Genomic DNA, 15,212 nt, shown 5'->3' on the forward strand with positions numbered 1-15,212 from the left:
CCCCAGTGCCCTTAGTAGACCCCAGCCCAAATCCCCCCCGAGTTCCCCCAAGAAACGCCCCAACCCCAAGGGCCGCACTGACCATAGGAGACCCCTGCCCAAACGCCCCCTGGGTCCCCTCAAGAGCCCCCCGCCTGCCCCTGCGTCCACCGGCACCAAGCGGGGGGCCAAGCGCCCTGCGCCCAGCAGCACCCCCGGGACAGCGCAGAGCTGCCAGCACAGGAGGCCGACGACAGAGAACCCCCCCGGCAAGGAGAGGAAGACGCTGCTGGGCCAGGCTGGCCAAGGCCGCAAGAGACCGTGCCAGGGGAAGACGGGTGGCAGCAGCACGGTGGCTGGCAGCAGCAGGGAAGCAGGCAGCAGCGGGCAGCAGCTGGCGATCAACAGCACCACGGCACCCAGCAAGAGAGCGCGAAGCCCGGGGGCTGCAGGGGGGCAAGGAGCAGCGGCGCCACCTCCCCGCAGAGCGCGGCTGCTGCCGGAGACTCCGAGTGGGGAGCCCCGTGCCGTGCGGCCCCAGGACAGGCTCTGTCCCCAGGCCAGCGGGGCCAGGACGCTGCAGCGCCAGCAGCCGGGGACAAAGACCCCCAGCGAGACTTTGCAGCCGCTGGGGGCCAGGGCCAAGGCGCTGGGGCCAGCGTGCCAGCTGGCCTGTGTGCAGCCGCAGCCCACCTCCAGCAGCCCCAGCAGCATGCCCAGCGCCCCGCCGACAGTGCCAGGCTCCAGCTACCCGTGACCGACCTCGGGCTTCTCCTCGACGGCCCCCGCAGCACCCAGGCAGGCACAGAGACCTCTGCAGGCACCTGCTCCAGCTTCAGCCACGCTCCTCAGCCCTTGCCCCTCTCGCTTGCCCTCTCCCCTCTCTCGTGCTGGAGCTAGGGGATGGGCTTGCCACTCACAGGGATGGCAACAGCGCCAATGGCAAATGCGCGCGCGCCTCACCCAGGAAGGTAGCAATGGCAAGCTGGGGAGATGCTGGCAGCAGCTGGGCTGGGAAAGCTTGGCCATGGCAACTGCTGCTTGGGACACCAAAGGGCTGAGAGACAAGACTTGCTTCTTCTTTCGGGGCATTGCTCTTCTTTCCTGCCTTCTGGATTAAATTCCTCTCCTTAGGTGGTCACTCAGCAAGGCCTCTGCCTGCAGAGCACTTCTTCTTGCACTGGCATGCCAAGGGGATAAGAACTGGGAGGTCTTTGGGATAGCAAATGATCAGTGGGATGGGAAGTGATGATGGGGATAGCAATTCATTGGAATGGGACAAATGGGTTTTATTTGTATTAAATTTAAATTTTAAAATTTTCATTTAATTTGTTGGTTTTCCTATTTATTTAATTAAATCCACTTTATTGACTGTGTTGTACAGTATGGCATTGTTTTATTATTATAAAATTATAAGTATTTAATAGCATTAAATATTTTTATATATTAATATCTTATAAACTGTAAGTATCATTATTTATTATTTTGTTGGTTTTTATTCCTTTTCTACCCTATTAAACTCTCTTTATCACAACGCACTGGTTTGGATTTTATTTTTCCTTCCGAGTCGTTCTGGATTCACTCCGGATGGGGGGACACTAGCGAACGCCTGTGTGCTTCAGATCCAAGGTCACCTTTGCCCTCATTCAAGATACATATTTGCATCTGTTGTTGTGAAACAAAATTAACAACAGGAACAATAAAGTTACCTACTTGCTAGCAGCAGCTCTACATTTGCTGGGGTCTGCTCTGTGCATTTTGAAGACCATTCCATGCTCTTCAGCCCCTTCAGGAGGAAATGTATGGTTCTAGGAAAATGCGTCTTGACCTGATGCAAAGCTGTGACGCAGCCTGCAGCTGCTGCAAGCCCTGGCATTTTACCTGCAGCCCCTCCAACAACTCTGATGTTCCCTGCATCGACTTCAACCACTGCGGCAGGACCTGAGGCCCCTCAAAGCCTTGTCACACACCCTGCGGCCCCTCGAGCCCCTGGCATGTTCCCTGCAGCCCCTCCAGCCCCTGGCATGTTCCCTGCAGCACCTCCAGCCCCTGGCATGTTCCCTGCAGCCCCTCCAAGCCTGGCACAGGCCCTACAGCTGGCTCCGGGGACGACCCCGTTGCTGTCTCAGGCACCAATACACACAAGGGGAAGGAATGCATGCAGAAGTCATCTCGTTTCGGAAGGGCAGAAAGTCCTCCCAAGAAGGGGAAGGAGCAAGAGGAAGGCGAGGCAGCCTACCCCAAGGTAGGGCCATCCCAGGGCACAGGAGGCTGTTGGAAAGGAGAGCAGAGAGAAAAGCAGCAGGAAGCAGGTGACCCCATCCCTGGGTGAGCTGCGAGCCATGGGACAAGATTGCAGCTGTCCTCCAGGCGAGCACATTGTCAGCTGGCTGCTGCGCTGCTGGGATAGCAGCTGTGGGAGCCTGGCAGCAGAGGGCAGGGAAGCCAAGCAGCTGGGATCCTTCTCTGGGGAAGGGGGCACTGAGAAAGCGCTTGCAAACAGGGCACAAGCCCTCAGCCTCTGGAGGCGGCGCCTGTCAGGCGTGAAGGAAAGGGATCCCTTCTGGGAAGATGCTGTGGGCTTGCTGAGGCTCGAAGAACAGACGGTGCTGGCTGCTACCAGCGTGCTGCAGCAGCGGCAAGACAGAGCCGTGGTGGTTTTCCTCAGCTGGGCAGCTGAGCTCCAGCACAAGCGCTCTCTCCCTGCCCCTCCTCCAACGCCAAGGGGAGAAAAGAGGCTGGCAAGGGCTCAAGGGCTGCCAGAAGGACAGGGAGATCACTCCACAAGGAGCGTCACGGGCAAAGCAGGCTCAGCACAGCCTGTTCCAGTCCAGCCCGGGGCCTGCTCCTGCGGGGGCTCTCCACAGGCCGCGGCCTCCTCCAGGCCACAGCCACCTGCTCCACCGGGGGCTCCTCCAGCCACAGGGGGGCTGCAGCGTGGAGATCTGCTCCACGGGGGACCCATGGGCTGCAGGGGGACAGCCTGCTCCACCAGGGGCCTCTCCCTGCACAGGCCGCAGGGGAACTGCTGCTGTGAGCCTGGAGCACCTCCTGCCTCCTGCTGCACGGACCTTGGGGGCTGCACAGAGCTTTCTCACTCCTCCCTGAGCCACACGCTGCTGGGCAGCAGCTTTTGTTCCCTTTCTTAGATGGGCTCTCCCCCAGGCGCAAACATCATCCTTTTGCTCTGCGTTCTGGGCAGCAGCGGGTGGGTCCCTCCTGGAAGGAGCCTCCTGGCAGCGGCCCTGAGCTCCCATGGGGCAGCTGCTGCATTCTCCTCACAGAGGACACCCCTGCAGCCCCCCGCTCCCACAGCCTGGCCACGCAAACCCAAGCCAAGACGAGCGAGCCTCCCTGATTGCCAGCCAGCAGCTGGCTCAGCCTGGGACCCCAGGCCAGTGCCCACAAGACTCTCCTGGGCCTTGAAAAGCAAGCCTTGTGGGGACGGAGCACCCATAAAGAACAGACTCACACAACAGGACTCCTTGCCAACACCGCCTCACAGACACCTGGGCCTTGAGCAGGTAGCTCACCTTGAGCGAGCTCATTTCCTTCCCAGTAGCTGAAATGTGCCATTTCGGGGGCATTTGGGGGCTACAGCGTGCTGCTGAGAGGGATGTTGGAGCTCCTGCAGGGCAGTGCTTCCACTAAGGCAAGGCCTTTTCTGCATCTTCTACTGCCCTGCAAGCGAGGATGCTTGGGGCACACAAGAAGCTGGCAGGGGACACAGCTGCAGGGAATGCAGGGATTCCTAAAGTCATAGCCAAATACAAGAAAGACAGGAGGACGTGATCCTTTTGATATAAAGGAGCTGGGTTTTGGGTCAAAATCCATCCCTTTTTCTATCCCGCAGACCCCCAAGGGCGTAGGACAGCAGCACTGCAGGGCAGCAAGAGATGCTGTGCATTTCTCTCGTCCCCCTCAGACAGCCACTGGGTGACGATGGTGCCAAGTGTCTGGAAAGAGACCTTGCTTTCTCAGGCCCAGGTGTCCAGCTGCACACCAAGGCCGTCCCTGGCTTCCAGGCGCGGTTGCCAGGCCCAAGGCCGAGCTCCCCTGCGAACCCCCAGCCCAGCAGACCTTGCTCCTGGCATTGTGGAGCAGCCATTTCACGGCAGCCTTTTCTCCTGGCAGTCAGCTTAGCGCCGAATGCTCTGTCACTGGGACGCCTGAGAGCCATGGGAGCTCAGCAGAGAGTCACTGTCAGCTTGGAGCTCACAAAGGTGGGTGGCCGCAAGTGCCCTGAGCGTCCAGCTCGCATTGAGGACTGGTGCTGGCACTCGAGGCGTGGAGGTCGGCATGGTGCAATGGGAGACGCCACTGTCCTGCTGGTGGGACAAGAGACACTGATGTGCTGCTGCTGCAGGAGGAGACTTGAAGGTGCTGCTGCTTAGAGGTGCTGAGGAGCGGGCAGCCTCCTTCGTGGTGGCTGAGCTGAGCATGCTCCTGTTCATTAGTACTCTCCCCTTCCTATGTTTTTCCTAAGGTGGAGAGAGAGAAACGCACAGATCTCTTTCTTTCCCGGTAAGAAATGGAAGAGCCTCGTATCTACATATTTGCCAGATTCATCCTAGCACCCTTGGGACTGGGGATCTGTGTTGATCTGTAATAAAGAGCAATCATCAGCACAGCAAATCCCCGTGACCTTGTGTCTATCAGCATCGTCCAAATCCCTCTCTAGAGCTGTAGGCTGGCCAAGCTGTGTGTTGGATGGTGAAGCTGGGAAACGCTTGGGATGGGGAAGGCTGAGTGGGCCGAGAAATCCTTGCTGGGATGGGAAGGTTTCCTTGGCGTGGAAAGGCATTGGGCTAGGAAATGAGAGAGGTGGGAAATGTTCCCGGGCTTTGAAAGCACTGGGAAGCAAAAGCATTGGGATGAGCAATCGCTCCTGGGATGGGAAAACATTGGGATGGGAAGTCTTGAAAGGGGTGGGTAACATTCGCTGAGGAAGGAAATACTTGGAAAAGTCATCCAAGAGAGGGAAATTCTTTGGGACGAGATCTCTTTGGATGAAGAAACGCTTCGTGTTGATGGGAAATCTTTTGTCTGGGAATCTGTTCTCATGTGAACTTGTCAGGATGGGAAATGACCATGAGGATGAAAGCTGGTCCTGGCATGGGAAATGCCAGGGAAAAGAGGCGGTGTGGAAGCGTGGTGGGCATGGCAAGTGCTGCGTGGGAGGGCAAGCCTGCTGGGGATGGCCAAGTCTTGCGCTGGGCAGCCTGCTTGGGTCCAAAGCCTGCAGTCCTCCCCAAGATGTCGGCGAGGGGCTGGTGAGCCGTTGGGACGGAACCCCCGTTGCCCGGGTTCCCCAAGCAACCGCCCCACTCTCCAGCCACCATGGCAGGTCCAGCAGCCGGCTCCCGCTCCTCCCGGGGCTGCGGCCCTGCTGGCGAGCCCAGCGCCCCAGAGCTCAGCCCAGCGGCCTTTTTCCCACAGAGGGTTTCCCCAGACGGCTTCCGCGGCTTGCGCAGACGCAAAACTCCCCCTTCGTCGTCCCAGCCGTGCCGCCAACGGTGGCTGCCTGGCTGCTGCCCTCCCTCCCCGGAGCGACGGCGCTGCCCTTGCAGCCCCCGCAGGTACCCACCCTCCCCTCCGCGCTGCCCCAGGCCACCGTCTGGCACGTGGTGCCGGGGGTCCAGGGGCAGGTGCTGCAGCTCCCCGCCGGGGTGCAGCTGCCACCTGGGGGGCACCTCCCAGCCCAGGGGCACCACCTGCAGCTTGGGCAGCTCCCCGCCGGGGGGCAGCTCCCTGCTGTGGGGCAGCTCCCCCACACCGCTCCTCCCTGTGCCCCCAGTGTCTCCCAGTGGGGACAGCCCCTGCTGACGGAGACGCTGGTGCCCCAGGATCCCCTCTGCTTGGGGCCCAGGGCCGTGCTCCAAGGGGAGCTCCTGCACCCCGCAGGCACCTGCCTGCTGCAGGCTCCTGCCCACCCCGGCCCCCCCCCACTCCTCGTGCCGGGGCCTCCGCTGTGGGCGCAGGCGCTCCCCGCGCCCCGCACCCTGAGCAGCAGCCGGGGGCAGCTGCCGGAGCCCTGCTTGCACGCCGTGGGGCTCAGCGAGGACCAGGGGCCCCCGCTGCTTGGCCCCACTGCCCCCGAGTCTGCCCAGGCTCCAAGGACCGCCAGCACCCAGACGGCGACGCCCGACGGTGAGTTTGGGGCTGGCCCAGCCGGCCGCTGGGCGCCCCACACCCAGGAGCCATGGCAAAGCTGGCATCGGGGGATGCCTGGGGGATTGCATTGGCTTGCTTTTTCCTCAGCGGCGACACTTGCAGAGGTGCCTGAGGAGCCCCTGGAGCTGCTGGAGCTGGGACCCGATGCCTTCACTGAGGCCTTTCCCCAGCTGGCAGGGGACAGCCAGCAGCTGCAGCACGTGCAGGACCAGCTCCCGGCCGATCTGGACAGCTCCGGCTTGGAGGCGCAGCTCAGCTGCCTGGATGCCGTGGAGCCCCAGGACGCCTTCCCCGATTTGCCCAGCAGTCCTGCCCTCAGCCGCTTCCTCTCGCAGCTGCCCGACCTCTGCGAGGACATCGAGGAGCCGAGCACACAGGGACTGGCAGCCACCAGAGCGCTGGGTGAGGTCCCCTCAACCCCTGGGCTGCGCCCCGACAAGGTGCAGGCTGGGCGGGCGCTGCAGCCCCCTGCAGCTGCTGTGCCGCCACTCAGCTCCCCCCTCAAGCCTGCAGCCCGGCCCCAGCTCAGGAGAGCCCTGCCCAAAAGGCCCCCCCAGCAGGAATTCATCCCTGCCCGCAGGAGAACCCTGCCCCAGCCTCCCTCGGCTCCCGTCCAGAGCCCCCCCGACCCTGACTTCCTCACTGCCCTCAGGAGAGCCTTGCCCAAGCCTCGCCTGAGTCCCCTCCAGAGCCCCCCTGACCCTGCCCGCAGGAGACCCCTGCCCAAGCCTCTCCCCAAAAGGCCCCCCGAGCAGGAATTCATCCCTGCCCGCAAGAGAACCCTGCCCCAGCCTCCCTTGGCTCCCCTCAAGAGGCCTCAACTTCTCCCAGCCCTGAGAAGAGCCCTGCCCAGTCCCCCTCGCAGTCCCCTCCAGAGCCCCCCGCCTGCCCCTGCGCCCACCGGCACCAAGTGGGGGGCCAAGCGCCCCGCGCCCACCAGCACCCCCAGCACAGCGCAGAGCTCCCAGCACAGGAGGCCCACGACGGACAAGACCCCCGGCAAGGAGAAGACGCTGCTGCTGGGCCAGGCTGGCCAAGGCCCCAAGACGCTGCGCCAGGGCAAGACGGCTGGCCACAGCGCGCTGCCTGGCAGCAGCAGCCAAGCGGGCAGCGGCAGGCAGCAGCCAGCAAGCGACAGCACCAGGGCGCCCAGCAAGAGAGCGCGAAGCCCGGGGGCTGCTGGGGGGCAAGAAGCAGCGGCGCCGCCTCTCTGCAGAGCGCGGCTGCTGCCGGAGCCCCTCCCCATGAAGCCCCGTGCCCATGCCCGTGCCCGTGCCCGTGCCCGTGCCCGTGCCGTGCGGCCCCAGGACAGGCTCCGGCCCCAAGCCAGCGGGGCCAAGACGCTGCAGCGCCAGCAGCCGGGGACAAAGACCCCCAGCGAGACTTTGCAGCCGCTGGGGGCCAGGGCCAAGGCGCTGGGGCCAGTGCGCCAGCCGCCCTGTGTGCAGCCGCAGCCCACCTCCAGCGGCATGCCCAGGGCCCGGCCGACGCTGCCAGGCTCCAGCGCTGTGCCCGCTGCCCCCCGGCCCCCAGCTGGCCACAAGGCCCAGGCGCTGCTGGCACCACCAGGCAGCACAGGAGCACAGAGAGCTCCCCCAGAGCAGGCGCCCAGAGTGTGGGGCCTGCCAGCCGCAGGGGGCCAAGCGCAGCGTCCGGCTCTGCCCACGCAGCCGTGCACGCTGCAGCGTCCGGCGCAGCCCCGCGTGGACTACGTGCCCTGCGTGGGGCCCTGGGCGGGCCGCGACGCAGCGCCCACGCCGCTGGAGGAGCAGGAGGAGTCGGTGCCCATCACGCCGCAGCAGCGTCCCGAGCGGGAGCGCCTGAAGAAGCTGGCCCAGGAGGAGCGGCAGCGGGCGGCCCACCAGACCAAGATCGGCCCCGTGCAATTCTTCGTGCAGCGGCAGAAGGACCACGCCATAGCCTACTATTACAGCCACCCGTGACCGACCTCGGGCTTCTCCTCGACGGCCCCCGCAGCACCCAGGCAGGCACAGAGACCTCTGCAGGCACCTGCTCCAGCTTCAGCCACGCTCCTCAGCCCTTGCCCCTCTCGCTTGCCCTCTCCCCTCTCTCGTGCTGGAGCTAGGGGATGGGCTTGCCACTCACAGGGATGGCAACAGCGCCAATGGCAAATGCGCGCGCGCCTCACCCAGGAAGGTGGCAATGGCAAGCTGGGGAGATGCTGGCAGCAGCTGGGCTGGGAAAGCTTGGCCATGGCAACTGCTGCTTGGGACACCAAAGGGCTGAGAGACAAGACTTGCTTCTTCTTTCGGGGCATTGCTCTTCTTTCCTGCCTTCTGGATTAAATTCCTCTCCTTAGGTGGTCACTCAGCAAGGCCTCTGCCTGCAGAGCACTTCTTCTTGCACTGGCATGCCAAGGGGATAAGAACTGGGAGGTCTTTGGGATAGCAAATGATCAGTGGGATGGGAAGTGATGATGGGGATAGCAATTCATTGGAATGGGACAAATGGGTTTTATTTGTATTAAATTTAAATTTTTTAATTTTCATTTAATTTATTGGTTTTCTTATTTATTTAATTAAATCCACTTTATTGACTGTGTTGTACAGTACGGCATTGTTTTATTATTATAAAATTATAAGTATTTAATAGCATTAAATATTTTTATATATTAATATCTTATAAACTGTAAGTATCATTATTTATTATTTTGTTGGTTTTTATTCCTTTTCTACCCTATTAAACTCTCTTTATCACAACGCACTGGTTTGGATTTTATTTTTCCTTCCGAGTCGTTCTGGATTCACTCCGGATGGGGGGACACTAGCGAACGCCTGTGTGCTTCAGATCCAAGGTCACCTTTGCCCTCATTCAAGATACATATTTGCATCTGTTGTTGTGAAACAAAATTAACAACAGGAACAATAAAGTTACCTACTTGCTAGCAGCAGCTCTACATTTGCTGGGGTCTGCTCTGTGCATTTTGAAGACCATTCCATGCTCTTCAGCCCCTTCAGGAGGAAATGTATGGTTCTAGGAAAATGCGTCTTGACCTGATGCAAAGCTGTGACGCAGCCTGCAGCTGCTGCAAGCCCTGGCATTTTACCTGCAGCCCCTCCAACAACTCTGATGTTCCCTGCATCGACTTCAACCACTGCGGCAGGACCTGAGGCCCCTCAAAGCCTTGTCACACACCCTGCGGCCCCTCGAGCCCCTGGCATGTTCCCTGCAGCCCCTCCAGCCCCTGGCATGTTCCCTGCAGCCCCTCCAAGCCTGGCACAGGCCCTACAGCTGGCTCCGGGGACGACACCGCTGCTGTCTCAGGCACCAATACACACAAGGGGAAGGAATGCATGCAGAAGTCATCTCGTTTCGGAAGGGCATAAAAGTCCTCCCAAGAAGGAGAAGGAGCAAGAGGAAGGCGAGGCAGCCTACCCCAAGGTAGGGCCATCCCAGGGCACAGGAGGCTGTTGGAAAGGAGATTAGATAGAAAAGCAGCAGGAAGCAGGTGATCCCCATCCCTGGGCGAGCTGCGAGCCATGGGACAAGATTGCAGCTGTCCTCCAGGCGAGCACATTGTCAGCTGGCTGCTGCGCTGCTGGGATAGCAGCTGCGGGAGCCTGGCAGCAGAGGGCAGTGAAGCCAAGCAGCTGGGATCCTTCTCTGGGGAAGGGGGCACTGAGAAAGCGCTTGCAAACGGGGCACAAGCCCTCAGCCTCTGGAGGCGTGAAGGAAAGGGATCCCTTCTGGGAAGATGCTGTGGGCTTGCTGAGGCTCGAAGAACAGACGGTGCTGGCTGCTACCAGCGTGCTGCAGCAGCGGCAAGACAGAGCCGTGGTGGTTTTCCTCAGCTGGGCAGCTGAGCTCCAGCACAAGCGCTCTCTCCCTGCCCCTCCTCCAACGCCAAGGGGAGAAAAGAGGCTGGCAAGGGCTCAAGGGCTGCCAGAAGGACAGGGAGATCACTCCACAAGGAGCGTCACGGGCAAAGCAGGCTCAGCACAGCCTGTTCCAGTCCAGCCCGGGGCCTGCTCCTGCGGGGGCTCTCCACAGGCCGCGGCCTCCTCCAGGCCACAGCCACCTGCTCCACCGGGGGCTCCTCCAGCCACAGGGGGGCTGCAGCGTGGAGATCTGCTCCACGGGGGACCCATGGGCTGCAGGGGGACAGCCTGCTCCACCAGGGGCCTCTCCCTGCACAGGCCGCAGGGGAACTGCTGCTGGGAGCCTGGAGCACCTCCTGCCTCCTGCTGCACGGACCTTGGGGGCTGCACAGAGCTTTCTCACTCCTCCCTGAGCCAGACGCTGCTGGGCAGCACCTTTTGTTCCCTTTCTTAGATGGGCTCTCCCCCAGGCGCAAACATCATCCTTTTGCTCTGCGTTCTGGGCAGCAGCGGGTGGGTCCCTCCTGGAAGGAGCCTCCTGGCAGCGGCCCTGAGCTCCCATGGGGCAGCTGCTGCATTCTCCTCACAGAGGACACCCCTGCAGCCCCCCGCTCCCACAGCCTGGCCATGCAAACCCAAGCCAAGACACCGAGCGAGCCTCCCTGATTGCCAGCCAGCAGCTGGCTCAGCCTGAGACCCCAGGCCAGGGCCCACAAGACTCTCCAGGGCCTTGAAAAGCAAGCCTTGTGGGGACGGAGCACCCACAAAGAACGGACTCACACAACAGGACTCCTTGCCAACACCGCCTCACAGACACCTGGGCCTTGAGCGGGTAGCTCACCTTGAGCGAGCTCGTTTCCTTCCCAGTAGCTGAAATGTGCCATTTCGGGGGCATTTGGGGGCTACAGCGTGCTGCTGAGAGGGTTGTTGGAGCTCCTGCAGGGCAGTGCTTCCACTAAGGCAAGGCCTTTTCTGCATCTTCTACTGCCCTGCAAGCGAGGATGCTTGGGGCACACAAGAAGCTGGCAGGGGACACAGCTGCAGGGATTGCAGGGATTCCTAAAGTCATAGCCAAATACAAGAAAGACAGGAGGACGTGATGCTTCCGAGAGAAAGGAGCTCGCTTTGGGGTCAAAATCCATCCCTTTTTCAGGAAAGCAAGAGATGCTGTGCATTTCTCTCGTCCCCCTCAGACAGCCACTGGGTGACGATGGTGCCAAGTGTCTGGAAAGAGACCTTGCTTTCTCAGGCCCAGGTGTCCAGCTGCACACCAAGGCCGTCCCTGGCTTCCAGGCGCAGTTGCCAGGCCCAAGGCTGAGCTCCCCTGCGAACCCCCAGCCCAGCAGACCTTGCTCCTGGCATTGTGGAGCAGCCATTTCACGGCAGCCTTTTCTCCTGGCAGTAAGCTTAGCGCCGAAAGCTCTGTCACCGGGACGCCTGAGAGCTGTGGCAGCTCAGCAGAGAGTCACTGTCAGCCTTGGAGCTCACAAAGGTGGGTGGCCACAAATGCCCTGAGTGTCCAGCTAGCATTGAGGACTGCTGTGGCACTCAAATTGTCACCTGTTTGCTGCGATGCTGGGATACCTGCTCTGGTAGCCTGGCATCAGAGGCCAGGGAAGCCAAGCAGCTGGGATCCTTCTCTGAGGCAGGGGACACTGAGAGTGGAAATGGAAATGGGGCACAAGCCCTCCGCCTCTCAAAGGAACCCCTCAGATGTTTAGGTATAGTAAACTTATGTATATCTGTGTGACTCTAGACCACAACATGTTAGTGTTCTGGTTTGTCCACTGCTTTGTTGTGGGGGCTTTGAGTTGGCCTCTACTCTTTAGGTGAATGCTGACTTCATATCTATGGTGCACTTTATTCTTAAAATGGGAAGTTTCTACCAATTTCCTGTCCAAAGTTCCTCATAAGCCAACTGCAATCATCATTTCAGATGTATCTCCCAACTTACACATTTCCTAATTCTCCTTGATATTTACTCAAGAAATGCATTTTCACAGAGACGTCATATTTTTCTCTCAACTGGCATCTGGCTGAGCAGAATGATGTCCTTTAATTCCCTTCCACACAATAGGCAACTTGTTCCTTCTGTCTTCTGAACACTTCCTCCTAAGTTCAATGTGAATACAAGTGGCAGAATTTTGCCTCATGTCTTAAATGTGTGGCAGGGCTGCCCTGTCAGGTGTATTTATACTGGAGAAAAAAAAAAAAAAAAAGAATAGCCATACACACCATATAACCACTTAACTTTTTCAGTTCTTCTGTTAACAGTGCATGAACATGGGGTTTTGTTGTTTTATTGTTTGTTTTAAACTCCTGACTGCCATATAGCAAACATGACAAAAAAAAAAAAAAAAAAAAGAAAAAAAAAAAAAACACCCTTGGTTGAGAATCTCTTAGCATGGCTCTGCTTTGTATTATCAAATGTCACTTCACCTGAACCATTTCAATCACAAGGGATATCCTTCTGTCAGGCTCGGTAGTACTTCCCAACTTTATGTCACCTGGAAATCTCAAAGCTCATATGTAATTTTTAGTCTTCGGCCACCATGTCCATACTGAACATACCTAAATTTGAAGTCATCTCTGCTCTGAATAGGAGGTTGGGTTTTCAGAGGTCCCTTCCAGCCTACATTTCTCCATGAGTCTTTGCCTCCTTAGCAGCTGCAGTTTCAGAACTGTCTCTGAGAATCACTACAGGGAACCTCTCCTTTGCTGGTAATTCCCTCTTCGAACAGTGTGAACAATTGCAAACTCCCTTGATTCACTTGCAGCCCCAAAGCCCAAATCCATAGATAATGTATCAGAAGCTCACAGAAAGTGAAATAGATGTAGTTCATCCCCTGTGTAGGGGAGCACTGGTCCTACAAAGGCAAGCTACTAAATTCTCTGGAAACAAATTAGCTTTAATAAATTATCTTGTAAATTCCACATTACCCGCTACTTTCCTAGTCTTATCTCTTCTTGCTACAAAACTTTGCTCAGCGTTGATGTCAAACTAACAGGCCTGCACTTGTCTGGATCACTCTTTACATTCTCCTGGACAGAAGTATATTTGTTACTCTCCCATTCTGGGGACTATCCCTGATTTGCACAGTTGTGATGTATTTTTCCTACATGACTTGTTGTTCTGTGTGCCAATGCTGTTAATAGGCTAGGTAGATATCAGCTTGTCATTTTTCACTTGAATCACTGTAGATTTTTATTTCACCTCAGATGATGTTGTGCCTAGTGCCCTACCCTCATTTGCAATGGGAATCCTGTCACTGCCCTTAATATCACATTGTTGTTGCTGTTAGATGCAGGAAATAAGATTTGCAGCATTTGAGACATCATTAACTTTTGATCTATTTTTGCCTCGAGTATACAACTGTCCTAATTTGTTCTCTTTGTTCCCCCTGGTTTCTGTGGCTTAAGTATCATTTACTATTATTGTTTAATTTCCTACGTGAAGGAGGTTTTGGGTCATTCGTACTTTATTTTTGCAGTTTTTAACCTCTGAAATGTACCTTTTCTCATTGCTTTTTTCCCATCTGAATTTTGAATTTTAACTCTGCCTTCTCTGCACTCCAGTCCCAGAGATGCTTAGTCAGACTCAATGATTCATTTCCTTAGATTTCAAAGTTTGCATTTGTAAGCCTCAAAACCTTCGTTCTAAGCCTGGTGTTGTCTGTCTTGAAATGTAAAATGAGAAAAGTCAGCTCATGATCAGACTTTATTCAAATCTTACTACATTTAAACCCGTACAGGAGCCAAGTCTAAAATGGTCTTATATTTTTTCACTTTTGTGAAGAAATCCATCACATAGTATATCTGTATGAGAATAAGTGGTAATCATCTTTCAGTCTTTTGCTGGGAAGTTGAAGTCTCCCGTAATTCCCATTATTGTTTATGTGTCTGATAACTGTAGACTGGAGCTAAGAGCAAAGAGCAGGCTAGCAAGGCTGTCTTTCTTTAGCAGCGATTTGCACAAAACCACTCTATTGCTGACCCATAACATTTCCCTAACCTCTGCTTCTTGCTAACACAAAGCACCATCTTATTCCATCCATCTGCCCTGGTTTCCAGACTTCCTGAGATTTATCAGTACTTGTATGGCATTCATGCCTTTATTTCACCCTTCCTGTGTTGACACTTGTCTTAAGAGTTTTAGATCCTGAACATGATCATCTCAAAGTTTGCCTGACAGTTTGGTCTTCCTCACATTGTCGTAGAGTATCAGGTCTCTACCACTTGAAATAGATTGTATTGGATTAGATTATTGGCACTGTCTCTTGTGCTGCTAGTCCATTATCTTCGCGGTCCATACAACTGGCCATCAGCGGACATGAAGTGGCCTTATCCTGCCCATTTACCTGTCTGGAAATCAGCCACTCCCTCTGCCTAGAACAGGGAATGGATTTTCCTCAGCTTTCTTCAAAAGCTCTGAAGTTTTCTGTGACCTTTCCACTTTTATGGTATGATAAGCTTTTGCTTCCACTGAAGGGTAGAAGTCATTACGAATAGTGCCAACAAAACAGAAACATAACAATGAAAATGATATTTGAATTCAGAATAGGTATTTAAAAAGTTCACCTTCTCCAGCACAAATGGGGAAAGTAAAATAAATAAATAAATAAATAGAGCAGTCCTAAATCATCAAAACTGGCCAAAGAATTAGAAGAAGCACTATTTTTCCAAGGCTGCAATGTTTTCCATTCATCTCACTGGGCCAGCAGAGCACTAGAGAGCTGGATGCACTGAAGTCCTGGCTCATACCCTAAATGACCTGCAGGAAGATCTTCTTATCTCTGTCCCCCCGTTTCTCCTTTCAATCTCTGTTTTGTCTGTTTGTATCACTAGCTATCAAAGCGCTACTGAGATATGCACGTGCAGCACCCAGCACAACCTTGTTTCAGGCTCCAGTGGGACCTTTAGGCATTACCATCCTATAAACAAGTCACAGTGATAGTGAGTGTAATTACAGTCATCAAACTATTCCAGCTCCACATCATTAGCCATGCCCTGAGCTAAATAACATTTTAATCAGTTTGATATGTCACCTGTGGCTTTCTTCACTGTCACTTGCAATCCAGCAAACTCCTTCCTTCATGTTTCTAGATTAGACAGAGGGTTCTTAACTGCAGACATCCACTTCCCTGTTCAGGAAGCAGTGAGACCTTTCATCTTCACACAGAATTAAGATGATATCCAAGCATCATGAGACACAGCGCGTAT

The sequence above is a fragment of the Aythya marila genome (assembly GCF_965140915.1).
Source record: "Aythya marila genome assembly, contig: HAP1_HAP1_SCAFFOLD_173, whole genome shotgun sequence".
Taxonomy (NCBI): Eukaryota; Metazoa; Chordata; class Aves; order Anseriformes; family Anatidae; genus Aythya; species Aythya marila.